General features: G+C 54.6%; 1 protein-coding gene across 4 annotated transcripts in view; it reads left to right on the forward strand.

The window, feature by feature from the left end:
- Nucleotides 1-23,845, forward strand: part of TWIST2 (twist family bHLH transcription factor 2) — a 50,101-nt gene that overhangs the window by 21,717 nt on the left and 4,539 nt on the right. The window contains exon 2 of one of the 4 annotated variants that reach the window (XR_005020710.1): nt 19,283-20,736. The exons of 1 other annotated variant lie outside the window; for it this stretch is intronic. The gene's annotated coding sequence lies outside the window, so the exon portion shown is untranslated. Of the gene's footprint in view, nt 1-11,866; nt 11,999-19,282; nt 20,737-22,194; nt 22,619-23,845 lie in introns of those variants that run through there. 2 more of the 4 variants (XM_036858963.1, XR_005020711.1) reach the window with 2 other exon arrangements.

Consider the following 23,845-nt stretch of genomic DNA (forward strand, 5'->3'; position numbering starts at 1 on the left):
AGTGGTCTGAGCTGTAAGGCCAGGACTCAGGCATCTTTTTTGTTCATCTGCATTTAGATTTGGTAACTTTTTGGCCAACCCGATGGAGGGAAGTGGGATCCTGTTTCTTTTAGTGCATTCAATGTCTATTACTTTGATGCAGATGTGTATCTTTAAGGTCATTCAAACAAAAGGCCTTGGATGTTCTTGGAACGGAGAATTATGAAATAAGACATGCCTGGGGGGTGGGGGAGGCGGGCACGTCGGGCCCGGCAGACGGCAGTTCACCTTTTGGACCGTGTCTCCCCCCTCCTGCAGGTGGCAAATCTGAGGTCGCAGACATACAGCCCAGAGCACACACTGCGTGGGGTAGTTCAGAATAGCGGGGATTATGCGATGCAGTTGTTTCTTCAGAGCCCTGACTTCACATTGCACACACATTTGTTGAGCGCTGACTGTTTGCAGCCCTTATATTTGGGGCTGGAGACTAAAGGCGATCATGATTTGGTCTCTCCCGTGGAGGAGTTGCCCCCCGCCGCCCCACCCAGCCAGGGAGACAGATAGGTAAGCCACCAGTTATGATGCCGGATGTCAGCGTGCTGTGATAGTGGTTTGCAAACAAAGAAGCGGTGGATTTATCTCCTGGACGTCATGGGAAGGCCAGACAAAGGTGCGGCACTTCGGTGGACTCGGTCCTTCGTTCGGCAGAAATTTACTGAGCTCTGTCTGTGTGCTGGCCTCCAAGTTAGAGGCTGGGATTCCGGGAAGAGAAAGATGGTCCTCGCCACCACGGAGCTTGGCCTGGGACAGCAGGCAGGAAACACACTAAGAAGCAGATGTCAGGTCAGTAGTCACAGGTGCTGTCCAGGAAAATAAAGCCGGGGACGGGGAGGGGGGTGGCAGGAGGCTGGTGTCACGGCGGTCACTTAAGGCTTCTCTGAAGAGGCGACTTGAGCAGATGATTGAATGGAGTGAGGGATCCCGCCAAGATCAAGGGTTAGCAGGACTGGGCAGGGAGTGGCCAGAGGAGCCCCACGTGGAGGGGACGGAGCTTGAGAGCACCCAGAGGGTGGGGTGTGCGTGGGGGACGGGTGGGGCTGGCTGGAGGCGGCAGGCTGGGAAGACAGCAGAAATCCACACCTGCATGTCCCCCTACACAACTATGTGTTACCAAGTCACCCTGCCGGGGAGACAGAAGCCAAACCCGACCAAAAGTCACATTTATCTTTGAAAGATTTGATAAGTGAGCCTGTAAGGAATGTTCTGGAACATCTCAACGCCAGAAACAAAATAACGAAGTGTGTTTTTTCAGCTCTCACTTGGGAGAGGCTGGAAGCCTGGGCTTCTCTGGTCTACTGTCCCCATCCCCAAACCTGGGGACTCTGCATCCTCTCAAAGCTGTTTTGTAACTTGCTCTAATCTTGCTGATCATATTTCTTCAGGGAAAAAAATCATAATTCACTTGCAGTTCTACACCAGGCTGGGACTCGGTCTGTGTCTTGGAGAAGTTAGGAGCCCTTCTGGAAGACGCGGGGCCCCTGGCAAGATGATGATGGGTGGGGACATCTTCCCAAATGACGGGTTTCTTGAGGAATGGCGGACCGAGGCTGGCAACTCCGGGTGGATGGGGGGCGGTTAGCCGCCACCACTGTTCAAGGGAAGCCACAGTGTGAGGACACGGCTGTCTCTGGGCACTTTCGTTAACGCCCCCTGCGTTACCGAGTCCAGTACAATGGAAACCTCATTTGCTTAAAGCCCTCGCCTTTCCTCTTGTGGTTGTCTTAATTGCAAGTGCAGTGTTCCTCTTCAGTCCCACATTACTGGGGCTTAAAAAGTCCAATTTAGTTATTTAATGTTCTTCTTTTGCAAAAGAATGGAAAAAATGGTAGGATGCAGCCCGAGGAGACGTTGCAGTGTCCCTTATGCTTCTAAGCAAAAGGCTGAACTTTTGCAATGATTTGTGTCATGGTTGGACACTGGCCCACTGACTTTCTCCCTGCTGGGTGCCAGTCTGCACCAACCCCTACCCTGGTCCATTTCCAACTGCCAGCAGGTATTTCTCTGAAGACACACGTTCTGGCCCTTTTCTCCTCTCCTGGAGAACCTACAGTGGCTTCCTCCCTGACGAGGCCAAGGTGATCATCGTTCGGATGCCTGCAGGTAGAGAGGTACCTGCCCTGGGCTCCCATACTCCTGAGCCCTCCAGGTGCAGGTGAACCTGTGTTACTGCGATCTATTTCCTCTCTCTCTGCCACACTGGACCCCTCCCTGTGGAGTGCCAGTACTCACGTACGCTCTCTCCATGGTTTGGTGTAGAATGCATGAAGGCACGAGAATGAATGAAGGATGGCAGGGCATCCACAGCTTGAAGTGATCTATTTTCTTACTACCAGAAGACTCAGGAAACAGTGCAGAAAATAGGAAATACTTTCATTGGCTTTCCCAGCTCTTAAATGGGTTGACTCAAGTGGGCAAACCCTGGCTGGGGAGATGGGACATCTGGAGGCCGTCGTGGTTTCAGGCCACAGTGGAGCCGGCTCTGTCTCTTCATTCTGGGGTGAGACACGGTGGACACTTGGCCCTTCAAGGAGCCCTGATGACAGATGAGAGGGGAGGCCCAGCTGCAGGGCTTAGCCAAGGATAAAAGGCCACTTCCAAGACTCCTCCAACAGTGTGACCCGCTGGGACAGACTCCCCTTCCTCCAGTAGCCTCCTGCATGGGACAAAAATGAATCGACTCAGCAGATCAAAGAAGAGAAAAGTAAAGGTCTATGTGCTGCCTGCCCTCCAGCAGGGGACCTGGTCCAGGCCCAAGCTGTCATTTCCCAGCCTTTGCGTAAATCATAATCTAATTTTGTAAGGAGGTATATACTGGGGAGCTGGTTAACTTAGGTAGAATTAAGCTTTGAAGCACTTCAAACATGAAACTAATAAAGATAATAAATAGGAGTTAAAAAAAAAAAAAAGGTCTATGTGATGGTGGCCAAGCGTTCTAACACAGGGTGTATCCCGGTTGCTTTATTTTCACGTAGCTGGCACTTGTTGCTTGTTAGGAAACTGCAGAATTGCACATCACCTTGGAAGAGGGACTGGCTTGCAGTGAGCTGGACATTTAGGAATACGTGGGTTCCAAGAAAATGCCGTGAACTTCAGCTCCCTGACCTGGCTCACGGGAACGCCGTAAATCAGGCCAGACCAATTCCCAGGAGGCCCGGTTTCCGTCGGCCCGGTTTCTGGGGATCATGGGTGTCTGCGCATTTCTACCCGGTCCCCAAGTACCAAAAAAATAAATAAATAGATGGAAGGGTTACCTCACCAATCCTTGGCAAAGACCCCTGGACTCTCACATCTCAGTCCCAAGTGGACGTTTACTCAGGAGATTCTGATGCAATAGAGAAAAAAGTCAATAAAAGACAAGGGAACCAGTTTCTTGGGGGGGTCCCCCATCTGGCAGGGCTGGAGGGAGGCACCAGGATGCCTGGAGGGGTGGGTTCAAGTCCCCATCCACTCTCTGCCTATGGGTGAGGGGGCTGGTAGAACTAAATCCGTGTCGCCCGCCCCTGCCTCGGTCCCCTAGGTGCCTGTGGAGGGTGACCAGGGCCTCTTGGGAGACGCAGCAGCGGCCGAGCCCTCATTAGAGGGAAGCCAAGATGGCCCCAGGCAGGACCCGCACGGGGACCAGGGGCTCTCAATGGCTTGTAACTTTCCTCCCTTCTAAGAATTTCGAAATCAGGAGGAGCAAAGCCTGGGAAAAAATGGTCGTCAAATGTTTCATGAAGTGCCTCCAGAAACGTCAGGCTTCAGGTGGGCTCTGTCCGGGGGACTCCCTTCTACTTTCAAGGGTCCTTCAGGCAGGAAGTAGCAGCCCTGGTGTGCCCGCTCCCCCGGGGACTGAGGAAAAACCTCCCCCGCCGGGGACCGTCTTGAACATCACGCAGAAACTAGTTCAGAAAAAGAGAAAACACCTCAGTGTTTGTCATAATGATAAACCAAAACCTGTCGAAGATAAAAGAAACAAACAAACAGGCCTGTCTCATTAGGAACTTAGATCAAATTCTACGTAAATTATAAGAAAAATAAATTAAGCAAGGTTTCCAAAGAATAAAGCCCATGACAAGGAGGTTTTATTTATGGAGTAGAAGACCAGCTGACACACTGTCAATAAGTGTCAGAAGCATTAACATTGTTCCTAATCCTCCCGAGTCATGCCATTCAGCCCATCCACAGTCAAGAAAGAAAATAAATATCATCATCTCAATAGATGCTGAAAATGCATCTGAGAAAATGTAATGCATTTCTGATACTAAAATCTCTTTTTCTGGTATTTAAAGTCTCCAGAAGCTACGATAACGATTTGTCCTCACCCTCGTGGAGAGCACCTATTTTGAAAGCTGATGTGCCAGTCACTGCCTTGGCATGAAAGTCAAGAGCATCCTTACCAACATTCTGTGTCGTAACACTGCCTGGAACATTTAAATGATTCCGTAAAACAAGAAAAAGAAATAGAGACAGAACGACTAGAAAGCAGAACGGCAACGATGTTATTATTCCGAGGTAAAGCAATTATCTACCTGGAAGCTTGCCCCCCTCTCCATCACCAAAAAGAGAAATCCGTTCAGAACCATTAGAACCAAGAAAGCCATTGAGGATGGAGGCCAATTACTAAGTGAAGATAAATTTTAAGAACACCCTCATATACGCTAGCAATAACCAATTAGGTTATATGATGAAACAAAAAGATGCCATTCGTAAAAACAAAAAATAAACAACACCTCCTATATCCTTAACAAGAAAAGTGAAGGACTTTTTTGAAGGAACATCTCTTAGCTGGGGAATCCAACACAGTGTGTTTTTGAATGAGAATCTCTGCTTACTGTGAGGCTGTTTGGAAATACATACGATTGTGAAGGTGCCATTTCTTTCTCAAATTAATTCCTGTGTTTAATGTAATTTTTTTTTCAAGGAAGTTATTGTCAGGGACGCAGGGAAGACGAAGACAGCGGAAAGAAGAAATTTATGACAAGGAAACGTGAGGAGGAAGGCTGGGGTGGCCAGATGTGGGATTTCAGGGCTCCGGTACTGAAATCACGGGGGCAGGCTGGGCACCAGAAGAAAACAGCATGCGGTAGGGCCATAGAGAGCTCGGAAACACCCCAAATCTCTGTCATCCCCAGGTATAGGTAGAGGGGGGACTATTCAGAGTGTAATTCCAAAAAAGAGGGGTTGCCAGGTCTTGCAGGAATAGTCACAGGGGTTGTGAAGACCCAGGCTCTCTGCAAATGACCTTGGCCCCCAGCTCTTGAGGTGCCCTCCTCCCCGGCTGCACCCCACCTTGAGCCAGCGGTTCAACAGTGAACCCCGGGATCTCTGCGGGACTTGGGCCCCACAGCTGGCCTTTTGTCGCAGCCCGTCTGGAACCCCTGCAGACAGCCCACTCTTGCCTTTGGAGTTACAGTTGCACTTGACTGTCTCCCCCAGTGTTCTGATCTGGAGTCAGAGGGCAACCAAAGACTGCGAACTCCAGGGCAGCGCGAAGAAAGAGAGGGGGCAACCCCGCCGGCATCCGAGCCCCTCCCGTCAGGGCCCTCCCGGGTCCTGGCCATCGTCAGGGTCCGGCCAGAGGGACGCGGGCTTTGCTCTCCACTCCTCTCGTGACAGTGCAGGTGGCAGGGCCAAGTTGATCTGTCTTCCAGGTGAGGTAGAGGTCCCCAGTTTCATGTGGAGTCTATTCCTTCCGGAGATAACACAGAACGGAAGCGTTTCCCCAGGACTGTGTGGATTTCATCTTAATCATGGCCCGAAAGCTGTGCGTGGCCGTGGGGACAGATCTCATGGAGGGGACAGGACGACGGTTGGGCGGGGTGGGGTCGGTGCTTTCAGCTGGAAACCCCACATGCCCACCACCTTTAGGAGCCCACTTTTACATTGCATTCAATGTTACTTCTGGAGGCTGCGGTGAGAATTTGTCTGTGAAACATACCAAGTGAGGGCACGTGATCACACGGAAGTGCTGGGACATCCAGTAATGACAGTGAGACCATAATTCTTAAAAGACTTCTAAGTGGATAACATCAGTGGCACAGTGTGCTCCGTGCAGAGGAAGAACCCAGCAGGCGCCAGAAAGCAGGAAGGGGTCACTGCTGTGGGTGGACACGGCTCTCTCCCCGTTGAGCCTGTGGTCTTGCAGGGACCCGAGCACCTGGAGAGGTGTGGGGTTAGTGCCGTCCTGGTGAGGTCAGTGACCAGGGCTCCGCTGGACTGAGTGGAGGTGGAGGGTCAGAAGTGGATGCCCTGTTGCTAGGGTGACCGTCCCTGCCCACATCCCCAGGACCATCTCGGTTCACTCCTGTTCTCCAAGCGTGATCAGTAACAGCGCCCCTGTCATTCTCAGAAGTGTCTCACTTCAGCCAGTGTGCCCTGTGGTCATCCTGTCCAGCACACACACACACACACACGCACACACACGCGCACACAGCCTCCTGCCGGGGATGCCGAGCCATTCTCCAATGCTGGGAGGGGGATGTACATGGGAATCGTTTGTAGATTTTTCTACAGTACTCTGTCCTCTCTCTGCCCTGCTGCCCCCTCCCCATTCCAGCACGCCCAGCTAGGGAGGCGTGTGCTGAAAATCACTCCCCCGCCATCCTGATGTGCTACCTCCAACCCCCGAAACCAGGGACCTGGCGTCTAGACAGGGGTTAGCGGGACCTCATCCTGAGTCAAGCCCCGGTCCCTGGGCTGTGGACATCACAGCTGTGCAGACCGGGGCCCCTGGTCAGGTCGTACCGGTGGGAAGCGTGCTGGACACGTGGAGGGGAGGTTCGGGGGGGGGTGGTCGGGAAGGGCTTCCTAGGGCCGGCAGCCCTGGACCAGGCACCCCAAGGCCAGAGGACACGCCACTCCCCACAAGGGAGGAGCAGCGATCTTTCTCGGGGCTCTTGTTTGCGGTTCACCTGCTCATGGCAGCGCAGGTCTCCACGTTGGCGATCAAGACGGGGTGAAGGGAGGCCACCAGGTGGGGAGTGACTCAGGCGGGGAGGGAGGGAAGCCCCCGTATGCCCGGTGGGCAGAGAAGGATCTCGGACAGAGCCCTGGGGCCGCTGACACATTCAGGCAGGGAGAGCAAAGGGGCGTGACTGTTACTGTCGTTGCTAGTGTTGAGCGAGCAGTGGACGCTCACCCGTCCAGCCAGCAAGCCCCGTGCACTCGTGCCATCTAATGGGGGCACGGAGGACGGTCGGCGCCCCTCCACCCCCGTGCTCCTCACGCAGCCCGTGACCCACTCACTCCCCCATGCCTGCAGCGGCCTCTACCATAGGGAGGGTTGCGGCGGCTCATACCTGGGCTGGGTTTGGAGGATGTGCCCACCCAGCATGCGGTCGCTGCCCCTGAGCTGGGACGGGCTCGCCTCCCTGGTTGCGAACCCTCTGCCCCACCTCAGCTCAGCTCCATTCAGCAAGTACGTCCTGAGCATCTCCGGTGCCTGCAGTTCTGTGCAAGTCCCAGTGGGAGCTCTGTGTCTGCCCTTGTTTATGTGCAGGGTGCTTTCTGGGGAGCTGCTCAGCCTTCAGATGGGGACCCTGGGCATCACAGGGCTGGAGGGAGGAGACGGTGCCCACCTGAGTGCACTGGGGCCTCCCGTCCACATGCGCCGCAGGCCCCACACCACCCCCACGAGTCAGGCAACGCCCTTCTCTGTCTCTCTGTCTCGTCTCTCTCTCTCTCACACTGTCTTGTTCAGAGAGGCACACAGAGTCAGGATTTAAGTCCAGGCGCCTCTGGCTCTGAGCCCCTGTGCACACCCCGGGCCCTGCTCTCCTCCTCCTCCCGACGGCTCTCACCTTCCGCTCCCAGCAGCCCAGTTCCTCCGACCCCGGGGCACCATGTGGGACAAACTGGGCAGCTCTGTGTTCTCCTGGAAGTGCTGGAGCCCCGGCCCTTCTGCACCAGCGCTGCTGCCCACCTGCACTGACCGGCCTTCTCCAAACTGCCGGGACCTGAAATCAGACGGCGGCTGGAAAACAGATGAGGACTTTTTTCCACTTTTGTGCTGTGGCCCAAACAGAAATGCAGAAGCCGTGTGTCCCTCCCTGTGCCAGGGTGCCCGGCCTCACGAAACAGACAGCGCTCAGAAGCACGTGTAGATTTAATCTGGGTGAACGTTGACTCCTGTTGGTGTCATTTCAGAGCCCCTCAGCCCAGCTCTGATTGGCCTTCGGGGCTGCAGCTACCAACACCCAGCTCAGCCTCCTCCCTGCTCTGGCCTCTTGGCCAGGGAGTTAATGATCTGTAAAAGCACTTAAATTCATGAGGAGAACTCCTTGGGAGGAGCGAATTTGTCTGTAACTCACGGATTCATTTTGTTCCATGTGAGGGAGCTTTCAGGGAACGAATCTGCTTGGATCGCTGAGAAGTGATAACTCAATCGTAAGAGCTCTCCAAAGACAGAGCTTCTTTTCACAGAGTAGAAGGATGCTTCCCGAGGGGCTCTGCAGAAACCCAGGGCAGTCCCAGCTGCTGAGAGCCAGGGCCGCGGGGGGACAGGAAGACTGGTCCAGGTGTGCGCCCAGGGAGAGCCAGGCTCCCAGGGGACACGCACCCGAGGGCATCTGGGTTTGACAGTGGAACCTCCTGTGTGATGGGCCCAGGGCATTGTCCGGTGAGGCCCAGGGATCAGAACCTGAGACGTTGGTCGGTTGGAGCTGCCCGGCGTGCAGAGGGCTACCACATCCTCAGAGCTTGAGTCCGAGAGTGTTCAGACAGGGCTGGACGCCCTCTGGTCAGCATGGCCCCAGGGGACTCAGGGAAGGGGCGGTTTGGGGCGAGATGGACATGAGCATTTCTTTGATGATTCTTTCCCTCCAGCATCCGTTTTTTTCTGCTAATTCTAGAGACCTCAACAAGGCTGTTGCGTTTCTGGGGCTCCATTTTCTGCCTGTGGTGCCTGATGTCCCTCGGAGGAGAGCGTGGCATTTGTGCGAATCCTGTCTTACTGGGAAGGCGGGGCTGGGGACTGTCCCCCCCGACCACTGACGTCACCCTGTGGCCTGTCCTCACCCAGAAGCGGGGACCTGTGAGCACAGGTGGGGCGGCAGGCCCATGGGAGTGCAGACGGTGGGGTTGCCACGTCACTCATCTTAAATTCTCTGCGGATTTAAAATCCACCTCACGCTCCCTCCTCCAGCTTCTCATCTCGGAGGAGCTGGGCTGGCTTTCCTCACGTTAAATAGGAGAAATAGGGAGAGAAAGCGGAAGTGCAGGGACAGGAGACCCAGGAGGAGTGACGGCCAGCCCATCCTTCACCGCTCACCAGCTTTTAATTCCAGCAGAAAGAAAAGGATTGGGATTTTGAAGACAGATCAGGGAAAACATTCAGCGCTTGAGCAGAAGAGTTTTCTAGAAGCCTGGCCACAGAGGAACTCTGACGCCCGGGGGGAGGTGGGTCAGATGCACCCCAGCTCCTGGGGTGTCCAGAGGGGACCGGATGGGGTTTTTTTTGGGGGGGGGTGCGGTCTCTGCCTTGTGGAGAGGGAGGTGGCTCTCAGGAATGGAAAGCTGAAGGGCTGTGTTTTTACTGGTTTCCCAGCTGTAAGATGTACGGCACTGGCTTTTCTCTCCTTTTGCGTCTGCAAGACGTCAGTAATCGATGGCCTTTCTCTCCGATCAGAGTTGCTCCGTGAAGCCAGGGGTCCGTGGGCGGCATGTCTGGCTTCAGTCCACCTGGACCCACAACTTTAAATGCGATTCGCCTCCCCCCCAGTCCCCCGGTGTTTATCTGGGTTCCTTCTAGCCTCCTTCCCTTCAGAAATATTCCGGTTAAACCAGCCTCCTCCCCAAGAAGGCAATGCGTGTACTCACGGCATTGGGCATCTTCTGGGGAGAGAGAGGAGTCCACAGCTTTAACCAGGTCTTAAAACAGATTTGTCAGATGCCAGCCGTGCCCCCGCGGGGACGTGCGAGTGAGCTCTCAGCTGTCCCCAAGATTCTCAAAAATCACCAGACCCCCAGGGCCGTGGAGACCTCCAGCCACTTCCACCTGGGAGAAGTGAGGTCCAGCAGCTGGGGACAAGACGTGACCAAGGTCACTCAGACAGCAGGTGGCAAAGGGGAGACAGGAGGGGTTAGCGGGGCCTGATGGGACCTTCCTTTGCGAAGCAGCCTGAGCCCTGAGGCAAGTCCCAACATGGAGGCTCTGAAACTCCTCTTGGGGTAGGTTGTCCCGCCTCTTTACAGATGATGGGTCCCAGGGTCAGGCAGACTCAACCCTGTGTCGGCAGAGCTGGACCAAGGTGGGCCTCCCCGCAGGGCCTGGGAGTCGGGGGAGCTGCTGGAGGGTGGATGGGAAGCGCCCTCCCTGCAGCCAGCTCCCACTCCAGGAGGGGGTTCCAGGACCTGCACTCAGTTCCCCTTCCACCATCCACCGGTCCCGCCGCTTCACCTCCCCTGGGCGGGGTGGGCAAGGAGGCAGAGGGGCCAAGGGGTCACCCACTGAGTGTCATCTGTGGAAGAAGACGTGGCAGAGTGTAGAACACACACGAAGACGCGTCCCTGGGATGCTCAGGGTTTGGGGTCAGCTTCTCGCGCCTTCAGTGCTCAGACCCTCCCAAACGGGAGATGGGGGGAAGCTGTGCCACCTCCTGCTCTGGGTCCCTGCTGCCTGGTCCTGAGTGTCCCCGCCTTGCTCTCGGCCCGTCTTTGGCGCTGGAGGGGCCCCTCCTCTGGGCGTGGTCCACTCTTCCCGACCTCCCTCCCAGTGCCCACGGGGTGACCCGCCAAGGCCCTGATACATGCTGCCGGGTTCAGCCAGTTTTATTTAATCCAGGCAAAGTGGCAGAATGTGAAAAGCTGGCCTCTCGTGCGTTTATTGTGCACATTTGACCAAGGAAAGAATACAGCCCAGGAATTTTATTTATGACTCTGCCCCTGTGGCTATGCAGTGTCCTCAGTGTCTGCTGTGTCAGCCCACAGCCCAGCAGAGGATGTCTGGGTCTGGGGACTGTACCTTCCCGATGTCCTGTGGGTTGGCGCCAGTCAGCAGGTGAGATTGCGTCTGACGATCTTGAGGGTGATGATAAGAATTCGCCATCAAGATCTCCGAGAATCCTGCAAACCAGATCGTAAATGCCACGTAGCCCTGGGGAGACGGGGTGGGGGTATATTATTGAACACTGTAGGGTCATTTCCTAAAGGGATCCAAGGTGGTTTTTACATTTTTAAAGTATATTTGTAATTTTAACTTGCAGTCTTAACTTATAAAAGCTAATGGTTTTCCCGCTAAGACGTACAATGTGCCGTGAACTTTATTCTAAAGACCGACAGCACGGCTCCCACGCTTTCCCGCCTGCCTAAACCCTCTCCTGGGATCTGAGTCCCCAGCTGCTAGTGAAATGACACTAACCCCTGAACCCCTGTAAATATCCAAGGTCACAGCTTTACTTAGTGTTAATTATGCCTTCAACTCAACAATTAAAGTTCCTGAAACTCAAACTAAACTATATTGGCGGGGAAAGTGGTTTCCTTCCACATCTTTCTGGTTCACTAAATAGCTTCGATTTTGCTTCTCTAGTCCACAGTACAAGGTATGAGGGAGAATCCAAGTTCCTTCCCAGAAGATGCCATAGGGTTGCTGGTGCTCTGAAGATGAGCACAGTGTACGCGGTAATCCCTCATCCAACCCTGAGTTCACCTCACTCAGAATGTGAGAGAGCCAACTTTTAGGCTGTTTTCTGGAGCCAGGGGGATGTTGGGTGTGTGTACGGCACCCAGGCCGCCATTTTGTGTGCGGTTCTTGGTGATGCCCATGAGCTGAACAGGGTGAGCGGGCTGGGAGGCGAGGTGGGGGCAGTGGAAGAGTCATGCGTCTGGTCAGTGGGAACCCTGTTTTCAGCACAGAGCCCCACCAGCAGGAGAAGCTTCCCCATGAGGGACGTCCGGAGCCGGTCTCCCAGCCACACCTCCTGGTCCTGGAAGTGAAGTGACCGGGGTGACTTCCGGGAAGGAGAAGGAGAGGCATTTGTCCAGGCAGCCCTGAAAGACCAAATTTGGAGTAAATACATTAGCAACGTCTAAGAACACGCTTGGACGAGGACGACACCCCAGGGCAGCGGTGCCAAGAGGACTTCAGTGAAAGGCCAGCTCACGCGAGCCCTGTGGAGCTTTTTCTGAGCTCAGCGAGGACCCTTCACAAAACCCTGGGGCATCGAGCAGCGACACTGCGGGTCCCTCCAGCACGACGAGCCTCCTGAAGTCACCGTCCCGGCGGAAACTTCACACCAAGGACGCCTGCCGCTGTCCTGAGGACCAGGTGGCCTGTCACTTGGAGGGAGGAGAGGAAAGCAGGGGCGGCACCTCGAAGCCGAGTAACAACTCACCTCACCACCCTTCCAGCCGCCACATCATCTCAATAAAACAGGGTGTGAGCTCGTGAGTGAGACCCCGTTGCTACCAAGTTAACGTGGATTCACGTCATTGTGTTCGCCTTGCTGTTTTGCCCTTACGGCTGACCTTAATGACTGTTTTTTTAAAAGTTAAGTTCTTTCACACATTCATTCAGTATCTGGCTGTCTGCACCTTTCCCCCCAAAACACTGAGCTTCCCCAGCCGTGATTCTGCTACCCGTCAACCTTCAGGACTCTGACGCCCACATTTGGAGAAAGTAGTGTAATCACATGATCAGATGGTTTCCCAAGTGACCATCTACAACCGACTTTTTGTGTTTTGGACAAACCTTTGTTCAAAAACCTTGCCTTGGCCCTTGGGGCCGACTCAGCGGCACCACCAAAGCTTGGCCCTCCCCCTCCCACTCCCCGCACCCTGCGGTTGGGCAGGGTGACCGGCTCCAGCCAGTGAGCTTCCGGAGCATCTCCATAAGGAAGTGGGGGACACCTCAGTGTGTTTTCCACTGCCCGAGCGGCTGGAAGGCCACATGCCCGCAACGGTGCAGCTACAAGACGGTGGAGACCCTGCCAGCCCGAGTCCTGAGTTACCTGTGGAGCCGAGCCCCAGCCGGCCTGGATGAGCAGGGACCACACGTCACCCCGGGAGAGGCGGGACCTTGTCTGCAGTTGCAGCCTCGCCACCCTCGCCCCCACTGGACCAGCCCTGTGATGAGAGGGAAGACAGTCTGACACCGCAGGGGTCTCTCTCGTGTCCTGGAGCCTCAGACGTGGTTACTCTGCTTTGCGAAATGGGTGTGTGCATTGGGAAAACTGTCTAAACTAAGTTGTTTCAGGTTCATCTTGGGAGAAGCTCAATTTCTAAAGGCACTTTTCACTAAAGTTTTTAACATATAAAACTTTTTCAGAGTGTAGCCGTGGCTTCATTTATTTGTTTGCCAAACGTGAGCCTCTATACCCCAGATTTCCTTGAAGTAACTCCTGTTCGATGTTGAAAGCGTTTGGGTTGTTCTGTGCTTCCCCTAAGCATTATTCGAATTCTTATCTTTGGTTCAAGGTGTATTCGCTGATTTGCAGAGTCCTGCCTCCATTCGGGGTTTTGTTAAAGCTTTCTTCTGTCTGTTAACTTTCCTCCTCTGTATGTGCTTCCAGAGTGTTTTATTTTAAAGTGGATTCAACCTGAATTCTTTAAAACTACACAGAACATCTGTATCTCACCTATTTATTGACAAAGCCTGATTAAAGAGAGTCTGGAAGGGAAGGTGGATTGCTGGATCTAAGATTTAAAGTAGCTGCCGAATCCCTTTATAAACGTTGACATCAACACTGCTTTCCATGTTCATGGGTCTGTCTCGGCAAAAGAAATTACTATAGGATGTTAAGCTGGAGTCCAAATGGTAAATAAATGCATTAAAAATGGGCAGATTATGCAAGGGAGATTCCCGCTTAAGGAGTGTAGCCTTTGCTTTGGTCAGAAATGTGATAGCAAATATTCAGACTTCAGCTACCCTGCTTTGGTCATAACTCCAAGGTCTCATCCCCTGTCTCTGGGTCTTAGCGCTGTTATCTTTCTAATTAAAGTAGTCGTTTCCGGCGTTCAAACTCAGGAGTATTGTTGCAATCAATGCAAAAATACAGGGGGATATTTGGGAAATACACAGCTCTGCTTGTCACATGGGCATCTGTGATTTGCACGACTGACTGTCAGGCTGATTCTTCCAGAAAGGAAGAGAAGGGAAGTCTTGGCACTTGAGTGATTGAAAACGTTCTTTTAAGAAGAGGGAGTCCTGTCTCCTTGGGCAGGTTCCAGGGTGCAAAGAGGCTCTTCTGCATCTGCTCTCCAGTGCTCAGCCGTCCCCAGAACTCCTGGAGCCGTGGAGCTGCACTGAGCAGTCACGCCCAGGAGAGTAGCGGGGTCTGATCGAACTCTGCCCCGAATTCACGCCGACTTCCGTGCGATGGGCCCGTTTGGACCAATGGGACTGCATCACCTCTACCCCCAAACTGTGAATTCAGTAGTTAACGACTGCAGCAGACTCAGGACAGAGGTGACCCTCCTTAGAGAAGGGTGCGGCGTTGTGCGTCTGAGTGTTTGTACATGATATTCGTACATGTGTGGGGGTGTGTGTATATGTGGTACATATATACACAGGTATATGGGATATGATGGCATGTGTGTACGCACACAAACACGCATACTGTCTAAGTACCAAAGGCCCTGAAGCCCCTCGGCCCTGCTCTGCCCCGTCTATCCCGCCTGCCGGGTCTACAGCAGAGCTCCACGCACGCTGTGTGCGCGATAGATGCTAGTTGTTGAGCGGCCGCATTTCAAAGAAAACTCTGTTTGTATTTGTACCGTAAAGTCAGGCTACCTGAGTCTCTCAGCCTGCGGTGCACCGTCATCCCAAACCCCAGGGAAGCCGGTACGTGTGACACGGAACAGGATTCCGTCCCTGAGCGCCAGTGGCCTCATTTGTAACGTCCCCCCCATGGATTTCTCAGCACAAGGGGAGCATCCCTTACGTGCCAGGTGCTCACTCACTTGGGGCAGGTAGAACCAGCCCACTTTATAGACAGGGGAGACGGGCCCAGCCTGCAGGCTCAGCGATGCTGGGCAGCACCGCCTTTGCAGGACTTCCCAGCGTCAGGCCTGGTCACAGCCCCGGGGCAGAGGTCAGCGCCTCCCTGTCCGGGCATCCAGGGAGGGGCTTTGTTTGCTCTCAGATGCTTTGCTCTGGCAGCCCCCAGCTTAGGAGGGGGCTCCGAAGAGCCAGTGGTTCCACGAAGCCTGTAGAAAAGAGGGGACACGTTGTGTCACCGCACCATCTAGGACATGGGGTCCCACTGAGGTTTGCTTCCGGAAATGCACGTACACACACGGGAGGTCACTTCTCATTCGTGCCATCTTCTGTGGCTGTGTGGGAAAATACAGAATAATTCAGGGTTTTCTTTTTTCCTACTCAAAAACGGTTTGAAAACACAATACATTCCGTAAGATTTATTTGAGTCTGCTATAATTTATTTGAGCCTGCTATAATTTATACATGTGGGATTTCAATCCAGGAAATTTGGATTTTTAAAAATCGAGCAATAATGAAAGTATTTGTGTATCTCTTTACCTGGCCCTGGGGGCCGAGAGCCGTCTGGGATGAGGGCGTGACTCTAAACTCTGGCATGGAAGCCAAGGCCAAGGAGGCCCCTGAGAGCACCTGTCCCCCAAGACCTGCCCTTCCCAGACTGGACTGCTCAGTCCCCAGGGTCAGTCGGCACGGGGCGGTTACCAGTGGGCTGATAAGAGATAGTAAGTGAAGTCAGACAGAGAAAGACAAATATTATGTGATAGCACTTGTATGTGGAATCTAAAACAAATGAGACAAATGAACTTATTTACAAAACAGAAACAGACTCACAGACACAGAAAACAAACTTACGGTTACCAAAGGGGCAAGCAGGGTCGGGGAGGAGGGATAAATTAGGAGTTTGGGATTAACAGATATGCACTACTATGTATAAAATAGATAAACAAGGACCTACTGCATAGCACAAGGAACGATATTCAGTATCTTGTAATAACCTATAATGGAAAAGAATCTGAAGAAAAGTAGATATATATAAAGAATATATATGTGTATTATTGGATCACCAGTTTGCTGTATACCAGAAACTAACAGAACATTGTAAATCAACTGTATGTCAATTAAAAAGAACAGAGTCTATCGCCCACATTCACAGGTCCTTCTAGGTTCAGTGCAGACAAAGGAGCCCTTAGATTTGTGTATTGCGAAATTAGAAGTTTGAATTTCAAAAGCAAATGGTTGGGAATTGCAGCTCTTCGTTGGAAGGAGAGTGATGGATGCCTTTTTTAGGAAGAAATATCTAACGCTTTTTCCAGAGGCGACACCAACTCCAGGTGCTTTGAAGATCATCAGGGTAACATTGACCTTATCCGGTGGATGGGGACCCCCGGTTGATCCTCTTCGGCTGACAGCAGACCGCCCTGTTAATGCCCCCGGGACCCCACTCCCTCGCTGCCAGGAGCCGGAGCATCTGTACGAGATTCTTCACAGACTTACCTCGTGGCTTGCTGGCGTGAACTTGACTTCTGTTTCTGTGTCTGCTGCCCCTGGGGCTTGAGGGCCCCCAGGTGTCAGCTGGGGGTGAGAGGAGAGTCCATCAGATGTCCTTCCCCGGGCAGGTCTACGGGGTGAGCGAGGAGGGTGCCGGCTTCACCCGCCAGCAGGAGGCCGTGGTTGTGGCAGCACGTGGAAGCCCAGCGGGAAGACACACAGGAGCCACAGGCCGGGGGGGTCGCCCTCTCGCTGGGGCCGGGAGCTGGCGGGCGGGGCCTGCGGGCTGCCTGGGAGAGGTGGCCGGTCTAGGAACGCCGAGTTCTCTCTGCGTTTGCCCTGAGACACCTGAGCGCCTGTCCTGGGGCCCATCGGATGTCTTTCGGTTGGAGTTAGTGACCGCTGGGGGCAGAGAGCCAGGCTGTGCAGGAGGAGCTGGATTCCTGCAAGTGCGAGAGGTGACGTTTAACAGCCGGGCTTGTTCGTGGACCGCTTACCGTCTCTCTGCCATTTACCTCCTAAGTGGACCGTCCATTCACTCCCCTTCCCCTTCAGCTCTCATCGGCTGTTAAACACGCACGTTCAGGTTTATTTCACCACGTGCTGGGGTGTTGACTTGCTCCCGTGGAACCCACCCCAAGCCCACTGCGCACACCTTTCCTCGGGACCCCGGGGCTGGCCTCCACCAGGAGGGTCAGTGCTTTCCCACCTCAGCCCTGGCCGCTCACAGCCGTGTGGCCAGTCCAGCTGGGGGTCGCTCACTCACCCCGTCCTGTTTCTATGAGCTAGTTTTACCCGAACCCCTGAGGCCCTTCCACGCTTGAGTGTGGGCTGGTCGATTTCTGAGTATGATGTTTCCCAACAGAGATAAGTTTTGCTCAGGTGGTGCTGAGGTTTGAGACTAGGAAATGGGCTAAAAGTAACTGAATCCAGAGCTTGGGAAGCAAAAGGCCTTGCCGAAGGGGTGGGTTAGCCCAGCCCCTGGCTGGTCTCCGGAAAGCTGGCATATCCCTGTGCCTAGAAGAACATCCTCCCGCCAGGGCCCCCTGGCTGCTGTTGGTTTGTCAAAATCAATCCCATATCTCAAGAGGCTGCCAAAATCAGGGTTCCCAGAGATGGGCAGGACCGGGGATTGGGTCATAGTAGGATTCTTAGTAAGGTTTTTGCATTCTTCTGGATGTGCACACCTATATGCATAATATTTCAAAAGTAGCATATTTTTTTTTCTGGGTGGTTGGAAAAAAGAGGGCCCAATAAAATAGATTTAGGTGCAGTTATTTCTGTAAACCATTTTGCATTTTAAAAATTGCCTACTTTTCTGAGATTAATCGGGGAACTAAAAGCTGGCAGAAGTCAAGCAGAGGTCATCCTCACCGCCGATGCATTCCTGGAAACAGTGTTTCTATCCCCCATGTTTCATCATTTGCGGGAAACGTTCTTTCGCATTTTCCAGGCCGTGCTCCCCCGTGAGAGATGGGGTGGCACGCTCTGGAGACAGCGGGAGTCTGGGTTTCATTCCCAGCTCTCGCTCCTCTGCTCTGTGACCCGACGGGTTTGCAGCCTCTCCAGGCCTGGGTGTGTTTATGTTGAAGACGTGGAAATGAGGGCAGAGTCCATGTAGGAAGCCAGTTTCCGGCATGCTTTCTGTGCTCCAAACGTGCAGAAGACTGCTCGCAGCCAGCCCAGTCCCCACTGCACTGGACCTGCCCTCCCCAAGGTCACCTGCTGACCGCCCCCATGGCCAGGGGCAGGTCGGAGCTCTCCCCTGCGATGCAGTCCTCCGGCCAGCATGGGGCGCTACCGGCCAGCTCCTCCGGCCTCTTCCAGATGGTCCCCGCTCAGCCTCCCCACCTCCCCTGAAAGTGTGACCCTAAAGGCCTGCAACCCCCAGTTCTGCCCCCGACAGGAGGCTCAGAGATGGAGAATGAGGCCCAGGTTTGGGATCCAGAGGCCTGGGTCCAAATCCTAGCACAGCAAGGTACCCTCATCCCTTCCAAGGGGAGGGTCTTGCTCATAAATCTGAAGCCCCCAACCCTCTTCTGGGGTTCCAAGCCACACATCCTGCTGAGTGAACTTAGCCTTCATGGTGTCACGAAAGCACTGAGAACTCAGCCCGACCAGCACTCGCCTTATTTCCCCACAAAAGCACCTTCTCTCGTGACCCCTATTTAGTCCCTGGGGTCACGACTCCTCCTGTTGCCCGAGCTGGACCCTCGGTCACCGCTCACCTCTTGCTGATTCTCCAGCGCTGCTACGTCTCCCCAGGGTCCTCAGCCCTTTCCTCCTGGACCACAAGGGGGGGCCGCCCCACCCAGGCCCCGCCGGGGTCTCCGCGTCCTGGCATCCTTGGGGCCGCCCCACCGTTATCTCGGGAAAGCCCAGCTCATCGTGCGGTGCACTCCTTATTACCCCTTTCATTGCCTCCCCACTGCTCTGTGGGTCCTGCCCATCTCTACCCCCCCAAAAGTTGCCTTCACCATTACCCCCAAATCCTCACCTTCCTCCAGCCCACCTCGCGTGTGTCTGTGCCCCCTCGCCTCTGCCCACGGGGCCCTTGCCCCTTCCCGCCCAGGACCAGACTCCTTGAAGACCCAGCGCCAGCCCCTGATCCCGTGAAGAGCTCCCCGAAGCCCTGGAAACTTAATCATTACGTTCTCTGTGCTTTTATTATGTGCCTTTTATTGTAACATTTCTGATATTTTGCTATAATCATTTGTATTTATAATATTTGTTTGTATTTTAAAGTAAAATAATTGTAGACCTTTACATACCTATATTATACATTCATTAGCACACATTACATTTTTGTTGTAATAATTTATTTTATTGTCTGTCCCCAAGTGAACTATGAACTGGTTGAGGACAAGGGAGCAGGCCCTCCTCATCATTACATGCCAACGTCCAGCAGGATGCCTGATGCCAGAAACCCTTCAGTTAATATCCTCTCGAGCTGGTGCTGCCGTCACTGGGACACTTGTGTCTTCAGATACTCCTTTGTCAAATGTGCAGAGACATTTATTCACTCGGTGCCCCCAGGTTTGGACCCGAGTGAAGGGTGTTGCGGGCATGGAGTCGGTCGTGGGAGAGGAGGGATTTCCGGCCCAGGGCTTAGCTGACCTGAGTTCTGCTGGTGATTCTGTACCTGCCTGGTGACTTGGGATAAGTCACCCCCAACCCCAGGCCCCCATCTCCTCACCTCCGAAATGATGTCATTGGATGGACCATCCTTAAAGGCACTTCCTGCACCTCCAGCCTGAAATGGGGCGCCTGCAGGGTGACTGTTTACTCCACCCTCTAACACTCGGGAGTTTTACTTGGAAGCTGAATGTAGTGACATCTGGAGAAATCATAATTCACCGGTTAAACTAGTTCCTGGGTTTGGAGGCCTGTGGACCCGGAAGAGGCTGTATCCTCCTCGTCTCTGGTAACTCGGGACTGCTCGCCCTCACTGTCTCTGCAACGTGGGAGGACCCTTTGCAGCGTCTCGTGTCTCGTGACTCATGGAGAAGAAATGGGACGGTCTCCCTCCGCGGCAGGGCTGAGGATGGGTCTGCGGGAACCCCTGGCCTTCCTGTCGCAGCTCCCCTGGGAACTGAGCAGGGCTGGCCCTGGGGAGTCTTGGGCTGCCGGGGGTGGGCTCTGCAGGGCGCTGTCTCCAGGCAGTGACATTGGGAGGCACCAAGTAGGAGGGACCTGCCTGGACACCCAGAGGCAAGCATGCCCCCTCCCCAGCCTGTTCTCAGGGCCACTTCCCCATGGCAGACAGGTCACTGCAGACATAGCCTGAGTCACTGAAGCCAAGCCCAAGCCGGGGCCGGGGGAGAGATAGAGAGAGAGAGAGAGGGAGGGAGGGGGAGAGAGCACTGTTTCCACTTCTAAGTGGACGTGAAGTTTGCGGTCCCCTGCAGGAGCAAGGCCAACAGCTCCCCTGCAAGCCACCAGGGAACCACAGAAAAGTCCTGGCATCATAAACGCGGTCATTCCAAGGAGGATTCCTCTTTCTCACGCACGGCGGGCTGGCTGGGGTCAGATGTCTGAGTCGCGGAGCCTGGAGAGAGGGGCCACCTGTCCCCACCCTCCTCACCCTTCCACTGACCCCAGACCCTGAACAGGGCAGGGGCCCCTGGCAGGTGGCGTCTGCAAGCAGGGGGCTTGTCTGGGACACACAGAGGGGGCAGAGAGCACAGGGGGTGTTGGTGGCTCCAGCACAGACGGGAACGGCCCCTCTGGAACCCACAGTCTGCGCCGGTGTCCGGGCAGCAGTCCTGAAAGTCACACTCGAGCTGAACGCGCAGGTCCTGGAATCTTTGAGGTCCCGGCAGAGCCGAGAGGAGCAGGCAGTGGCTCAGGCATCCCCGCAGGGCAGCAGAAGCCCCTCCACCCGCTGGGGGTCCTGGGAGCCTTGTGGTATGGTGGTGGGATACCTCCCACCCAGCCGTCCCCGGGAAAGCAGGACTGTCCAGGAGGGACGGGCCACCCCCGGCAGAGAAGCTCTGGGTCTTAACTCTGGCCCCATTTGCCACCTCCTTGCCTCTCACTGGCCTAATGGGACTCACATGGCTGCAGCTTCTGTCCCACTCTTTAACAAAGGGCCCAGGGGCCTGTAAAGAGAGGCCAGAGTGTCCTGCCTTCCCAGCCGCTGCTTGGTTCAGGGACCACTTACAGCCCCTTAAAGGGCAGGGACTCCGCAGGGGGAGGGAAGGACCGGGCGAGGGAGGGAGGTGGGACAGCCGTCCGGAGGAACCTTGTAAAAACGCAACAATCTCACAAGCCCAGTGCTTTCTGCTTTACATTTGCTGGGAGAGGAAGCAGTTTGCCTTTTGTCTGTCCCTCCTTCGCCCCACAGGGATATGTCCTTAAACTTCTCCTTTGAAAATCAAGTTGCACTTAATAGAGTCCAGCCTACGGGAGGATGGCTCCAGGCTCCCTCGGGGCTCCCTCCTGCCGTTCTAGGTTTTAGAAGTGGATTCCCAAATAGTCACTGGGACGGGGTCCGTTTTGTCGTTTGGCATTGCCAGTTCTCTACCCTTCTGCCCCTCGGGGCTTCCAGGCCCGGCTCACAGCCAGGAGAGGTGCCCAGAGGCCACAGGGAGGGAGGGGGCCTGAACTGGGAAGACAGAGGGCCCGCATGTGCAGGGGCAACTGGACCCCCGCCTCTCCGATCGCCCAGGTGAGCCTGGCACCTGCCCCGGCAGGCCTCGGCCGCTGGTCCCTAAGGGAGGGCGTCCTGTTGACGTGCTTTCCCGTTATCCAGGCCTGATTGGAGCTCGCTGCTCAAAGCTTCGCATTCTCTCCAACGAAAGCAAAACCCCTCTTTCCTCCCGTCCCTGCACAAACATTTGTCACAGAAACAGCCTCGGGGCAAGCGGCTCTGGGGGAATGAGCTTTGTTCTGGCCACCCACTGGCACTGCCCATCCCGGCCAGGCCAGCAGGCGGCAGGGAGGCGTCCAGCGCCTGCCTGCACCCAGTGCCCCGTGGTCTCTTCAAATCCCCTACCCAGAGGGAAGAAGAAAACCCGTCCGGCTGAGTGGGTGATCCTTCCCAGACTCCCTGCGGGGGCTGTCGCTGGCACCCCTGCTGCCCTCGCATTCAGGTGGGTGATCACCGAGGTGCAGCCAGACGAGCTGGACGCGGGCTGGCTGCACTGCTGTGTCCACTGCGCGTCCCGGGCGGGCCCCGGGGGGGTCTCTGTGTCTGGGGCTCTCAGGCAGGAGTGTAGCGGCTGGCACAGCCTCAGGGCCTGGCTGCCGGCGGGGCCCCGCCCCCAGCAGGGAGCATCCTGAAGCTGGAATCCTTGTTTCTCCAGCCACGTGGCCCTGGCAGCCACAGCCCATCTCAGCCGCGGTTCACGTCTCTGACCAGGGATGCGGACGATGTAGGCTGCGCACGATCACCCACTTCTTCCTGCTCGGGGAGCATCTCCGAGGAACGGGGATTTTGTCAGAGTGCGGGTGCTGATTCCTCAGTTCCGGGCGAGTCCTGCCGTCTGCATTTCTCACAAGCTTCCGTGTGTTGGCGACCCTGCTGGTCTTGAGGGGCAGACGCTTAGAACGCACGGGAGACCGAGTGCGTTACAGAGCGCGGGCGTTACAGGGAGCCTGGAGCTCCTGGTCACCTGGCTGACCTTCACCTCTGCTGTCTGTCTGACCTCCTCATTGCCGTCCCTCTTTCAGCAGGTATTTATTGAGCACCTACTGTGTGCCAGGCGCTGCTCCAGACCCTGGGGACCCAGCTGGGGAAGAATAGCGCCCTGCCCTCTTGGGACAGAAAGAGCGTTGGCCACAAGAATCTTACCTGTTTGTCTGGTTTGCAGTGGGGGGTTGTTAGATCATTTGTTGCCATGCCTGCAGAGACAGAGCCCAAGCTACTTCTCACCTGATGGAAGACGTTTCCTGGTAGTGTTTCCCGGAAGCGGGACCTGATAGGTGTATTTCCTGAGGTCTTAAATGCCTCATGTTTCTTTCCCTCCCCACGGGGTCCGTGGATTCTTGGGGAACAGAGCTCCGGGGACGCCGTTCTTCTCCATAGAAACTCTTTGCGTCCTGGGATTGTCAGTTAGCAGGTGGTATGAGCACAGGGGAAGTCACCCCAGTCTGGTTCTTTTTTGTTTCTTTTTATGTCTGGAAGCCTGTAGGAGGTTTTCTGTAGTCTTAGAATCCAGAACTTTGTGATGTGGCTCGGTTGCTTGTCTTGTTGGGTTTCCTTTCCAGAACTCGGTGTTCCTTTTAATCTGAAACCCTTGATCGTTCTTGAGCGTGGGGACTCTTCCGTCGATATCCCTCCTGTGACCGCGTCCGCTTCCTCCTTTCCACATACCTTGTCTTTTTGCTCAGATGCCGGGAGATTCCATGAGTCAGTCTCCAATTCATTAATGGTTTTTCATCAGTGTCTCTTTTGCTATTTTGCTTCTATTATTTTAAAAAAATGTCTACTAATATTCTTTTTGTGATTTCCAAGAGCCCTTTTCCCATCTCCTGGTTGTTCATGCTCTTTCCAAACAGCACATGTTCATTTTATCCACACACTCTCCTCTGGCTTCTCCCAAGATGATCATTTCCGCTGTTTTGAAAGGTGGATCCCCATTCACTGGGCTGTTTGTGTGGTGCTTAGCTCGGCAGGTTCCCCACTGTGGTCCTCAGTTGCCTGACGCGAATCATCGCTTGTTTTCTACTCATATTTACGGCACGTTTTGTTGGTGATACGAAGTTGGTTCTGTCCCTCCAAACCATTCTTGGGAGCTGTGTTCAAACGGTCAGGAGGCTGTGGGCAGGCTCGGCCAGGGGACAGAGGGCCCCCGTTGAAAAACAGTGCAGGACAAATGCCCAAGAGGGAGGGGGGCTGGCCTGTGCAGAATGGGTGAGACCCACCAGGGAAGGTGGCAACTGTCAGCTCTCCACCCCTGG

The sequence above is a fragment of the Balaenoptera musculus genome, chromosome 7 (assembly GCF_009873245.2).
Source record: "Balaenoptera musculus isolate JJ_BM4_2016_0621 chromosome 7, mBalMus1.pri.v3, whole genome shotgun sequence".
NCBI classification, from domain to species: domain Eukaryota; kingdom Metazoa; phylum Chordata; class Mammalia; order Artiodactyla; family Balaenopteridae; genus Balaenoptera; species Balaenoptera musculus.